Here is a 5,028-nt window from a genome sequence, read left to right on the forward strand (position 1 = left end):
TTGTCACTAACGTTCCAATGCACCCCTTTGCCTCACGCTAAAACCCACGTTAACTAGGTTAACGTGGCTTTTAACGTTGCCTTGTCAACCTTCGAGAACGTTAGTGACACTCAACATTGTCACTAACGTTCCAGTGTGCCCCTTCTTGCTTCACGTTAAAGCTCACGTTAACTAGGTTAACGTGGCTTCTAACGTGGCCTTTTCCATCCTTCGAGAACATTAGTGACATTCAACATTGTCACTAACGTTCCAATGTGCCCCTAGGTCTCACGTTGGAGTCCACGTTAACTAGGTTAACGTGGCTTCTAACGTGGCCATCTTTTAGCCATCCCAACGTTAGTGACAATGTTGAGTGTCATTAATGTTGGCTCATCCTTCATTTCTCATCGTTAGCTTCCACGTTAACCAAGTTAACGTGGAAGTTAACGTGACTCTTGGGGGTTGTGTGGTTGCTTCAACGTTAGTGACAATGTTGAGTGTCACTAATGTTGTCGACAACTCTTCATCCTCTACGTTAGTTCCCACGTTAACCAAGTTAACGTGGTACTTTGCACCATAGGCCAACGTTAGTGACAATGTTGAGTGTCACTAACGTTGGCTTCTCTCCCCCTCCCCTTTAACGTTAGAGGCCACGTTAACTAGGTTAACGTGGCTTTTAACGTGGCCACTTATGAGTAATTGCCAACGTTAGTGACAATGTTGAGTGTCACTAATGTTGGCTCAACTTCTTTTCTCCACGTTAGAGTTCACGTTAACTTGGTTAACGTGACTCTATAACGTGGGCATTGATGGCTTTTTGAGAGTGTTATTGGCAATCACTTTTCTCATTAATCTTGCAAGTTACCTCCCCTTTTCTTGCTTCCTTTCGGTCCTGAAATCAAGCAACAAAGTGCATCAAAGCTCTAGTCCAAGTGATGAGTAATGCAACATAATATTTGTCACTAAACCTATGCAAAATCCTCATGAAATTATGTAAAATGCACAATGTATGCTTAAGTCAAGGCATAAGTGAATATTTACCCAAAACTAGCTTATTTCCTAAAGAAATGCATGAAACTAACCTAAAAACAGTAAAGAAAAGGTCAGTGAAACTGGCCAAAATGCCCTAGCATCACACTGACCTTCTCTTTACTGTTTTTAGGGTAGTTTCATGCATTTCCTTAGGAAATAAGCTAGTTTTGGGTAGATATTCATTTACATCTTGATTCAAGCATATATTGTGCACTTTACATGATTTCATGAGGATTTTGCATGAATTTAATGACAAATTGGATGTTGCATTTCCCATGACTTGGACTAGAACTTTGATGCACTTTATTGCTTGATTTCAGGACAAAGGAAGCAAAGAAGAACCACATTAATAGCTACGTCAGTTACACTAACGTTAACACTAACGTGGAATGGGTGTAACTTGCAAAGTTAATGAGAAAAGTCATTGCCAATAACGCTCTCGAAGCCATCATTGCCCACGTTAAGAGTCACGTTAACTAAGCTAATGTGAACTCTAACGTGGAATAAAGGAAATGGAGCCAACGTTAGTGACACTTAACATTATCACTAACGTTGGACCAAGCTCATAAGTGGCCATATTAGTTGCCACGTTAACTTTGTTAACGTGGCCTCTAACGTTAAGAATAAAAGGGGGACGCCAACATTAGTTTCATTCAACATTCTCACTAACGTTGGCCAAGTCACAAGAAGCCACGTTAACTCCCACGTTAACCTAGTTAACGTGGAAGCTAACGTGAAGAAACTAGGTGGTCGACAACGTTAGTGACACCAAACATTGTCTCTAACGTTGGGATAAACACACACTATCCCCAAGAGGCAACGTTAACTCCCACGTTAACCTAGTTAACGTGGAAGTTAACGTGAAGAAGAAAGGTTGTCGACAACGTTAGTGACACCAAACATTGTCACTAACGTTGGAAGGAGCCAACACAAGCCACAATGAGCCACGTTAACTCCCACGTTAACTTAGTTAACGTGGAAGCTAATGTGAGGAGAGGGATGATGAGCCAACGTTAGTGACATTCAACTTTGCCACTAATGTTGGAGATGGCTAGCACAGCCACGTTAGAAGCCAGAGCTAAGGGGCACATTGGAACGTTAGTGACAATGTTAAGTGTCACTATCGTTCTCGAAGGTTGGCAAGCCTACGTTAAAAGAGCCACGTTAACTAAGTTAATGTGGACTCTAACGTAGGGAAGGGGGAGGCTTCTCAACGTTATTGGGAAAGTTGAGTCCCAATAACGTGCGCGAAGGACAAAGAGGCAACGTTAGTGGCAACGTTTGTGCCACTAACGTTGAGGTTAACGTGGCTCTTACTTGGGTGAGGAACGTTAGTGAAAAAGTTGAAAGTCACTAACGTTCTCGAACCCATATTTTCACTAAACGTTAACACCACTAACGTCCTGAGCTAAAGTCTCTGCCCACTTCACACTTTCTCTCTGCAAGTAAAGCCAAGCCCAATGAAGAAGATAACTGCTTCAAACTCAAGATCCAAAAGCCCAGACCCAAGACTTGAAGAACCAACTAGAAGAGTGGAAGAGTAGTATATATAGGAGTAGCTTTGAATTATTTGGAGAGTTGGAAATTATAGGGAGCCTCTTGGCATAGAACTACTCTCTGTATTTTACTTTCTCTGCACTTCTAGTTTCATCATGTATTCTCCATCTTTGTTTTCAATTTCCAGAGCTATGAACAACTAAACCCCTTTCATTGGGTTAGGGAGCTCTGTTGTAATTTGATGGATCAATACTAGATTTCATTATTCTTCTTCTATCTTTTCTCTTGATTTTACTTGAAAGCTTTCGATCTTCATCCAATTGGGTAGTTATCTTGGAAAAGAAGCTATTCAAACTTGGATCTCTTCTGAACCTTGAAAGAGGAATAAAGAGATCAAGCTAGAAATGCTTTCTCATGCTGGACCAAATTGGGTTTGGATGGATATGTGACTATAATCCTCTCAACACTTGATTTGGGAAATGCATGTGGTATAATCAGTGACCATACGTCATCTCTTCTCATGAGCAATTGACCAAGGAATTGGCTATTGATCAAGATTTAAGAGATTGAATTACAAGAAATTGTAATTCGATTACTTAAGATTGCCAAGGAGATCAATGAGTACATTGATTGAGGAAGAGATGAAAATGAAATTGATCCGGAGAATGCAACATCTCCTGAGCCCAATGAACTCCCCATTTCTGATCTTACACATTCTCTTTAATTTCTGTCATTTACTTTTATGAGCAATTCCCCCATTCCCATTTACAATTCTTCAATTTACTTTCAGTCATTTACTTTCAGTTCTTTTATTTCTAGCATTTACTTTTCTGTTATTTAAATTCCCGCCACTTAATTTTCTGCAATTCTCAACTCAAATCCTGGATTCGCTCAACTAGAACATTCCTCTAATTAAAGTTGCTTGATCAATCAATCCTTGTGGGATTCAACCTCACTCTATTGTGAGTTTTTACTTGACGACAAATTCGGTACACTTGCCGAAGGAAATTTGTTATGAGACAAATTTTCCGTGCATCAAGTTTATGGCGCCGTTGCCGGGGATTGACTGTGCATCAACAATGATTAAATTGGAAGATAACTAGATTGAGCATTTTTGTTTTGTTTGATTTAATTTTCTGTTTGAGTAGTTTACTTTCCGTTTTAGTTAATTTCTTCCCTTCCCCCTACTTTTGCTTTGTTATTTACAATTCATTTCACTAACCCACTAACTGTTTGATATATTGCATCACTCACACTAACAGTAATTCTGACTGATATACTTTCTACACCTATTCTCTTTGCTTGTACTTGTTGGTTGTATGACAGGGAGAAGAAGCGGGGCTTCAACTTCCTTTGATTCTGAACCTGAGAGAACCTTCCTTAGACTAAGGAGGGAGGCAAGAGAAAAACATGTAGTTGGTGCTGAAGAAGAGGAGGAATACTTTGAAGAATACTTTGAACCAAACATGGAAGAAAACATGGAAAACTATCACGAAGAAGAGACTCACAACCATGGCGGAAGAGGTCGAGCAAATCATGCTGGGGAGGATAGAAGAGTTTTAGGCTCTTACATCAATCCAAACCCAGGAAACTGTGGAAGTAGCATTCAAAAGCCAACCATCCATGCCAATAATTTTGAACTAAAACCACAGCTCATCACCCTTGTTCAGAACAACTGTTCGTTCGGAGGAAGTGTCCAAGAAAACCCCAATCAACATCTGACCACCTTCCTGAGAATATGTGACACAGTGAAGTCTAATGGTGTTCATCCTGACGCCTATAGACTGCTCTTATTTCCATTCTCACTCAAGGATAAGGCAGCCAAGTGGCTGGAATCTTTCCCAAAAGAGAGCTTGATAACTTGGGAAGATGTGGTGAACAAATTCTTAGCAAGATTTTACCCCCCTCAACGAATCAATAGGCTGAGAGCTGAGGTCCAAACTTTCAGCCAACAAAATGGTGAGACTCTGTATGAAGCATGGGAGAGGTTTAAAGACTTAACAAGGAGGTGTCCACCTGACATGTTCAATGAATGGGTGCAGCTGCACATTTTCTATGAAGGGCTCTCCTATGAGTCAAAGAAGGCAGTAGACCATTCATCCAGAGGATCTTTGAACAAGAAGAAGACCATTGAGGAGGCCATAGATGTCATTGAAACTGTAGCAGAGAACGACTACTTCTATGCCTCCGAAAGAGGGAACACAAGAGGAGTAATGGAGCTAAACAATGTAGATGCTCTGCTGGCCCAAAACAAGCTCATTACCCAGTAGCTGGCTGACCTCACCAAGAAGATGGAGAGGAACCAAGTAGCAGCAATCTCCACTTCATCAACAACCCAAGAAGGAGTGAATGAAGAAGCAGAGGGTAGTTAGGAGCAAGCCAACTACATTGGGAATTCACCTAGGCAAAACCATGATCCATACTCCAAGACCTACAACCCTGGATGGAGGAATCACCCAAACTTTGGGTGGGGAAATCAACAAGACCAAAGCCTTGATCAAAGACGCCCAAATCCAAACA

The 5,028-nt window shown here is 41.0% G+C and overlaps 1 non-coding gene across 1 annotated transcript; it reads right to left on the bottom strand.

Annotated features, from left to right (window-relative positions):
- Positions 1–4,427: 4,427 nt before the first annotated feature.
- LOC148564258 (small nucleolar RNA R71) lies at positions 4,428–4,531 on the bottom strand. The gene has a single exon (XR_015885010.1). It is a non-coding gene; the product is annotated as a small nucleolar RNA R71 (small nucleolar RNA).
- Positions 4,532–5,028: the final 497 nt, after the last annotated feature.

Source organism: Arachis ipaensis, chromosome B5, assembly GCF_059453495.1.
Source record: "Arachis ipaensis isolate K30076 ecotype BB chromosome B5, ASM5945349v1, whole genome shotgun sequence".
NCBI classification, from domain to species: Eukaryota; Viridiplantae; Streptophyta; class Magnoliopsida; order Fabales; family Fabaceae; genus Arachis; species Arachis ipaensis.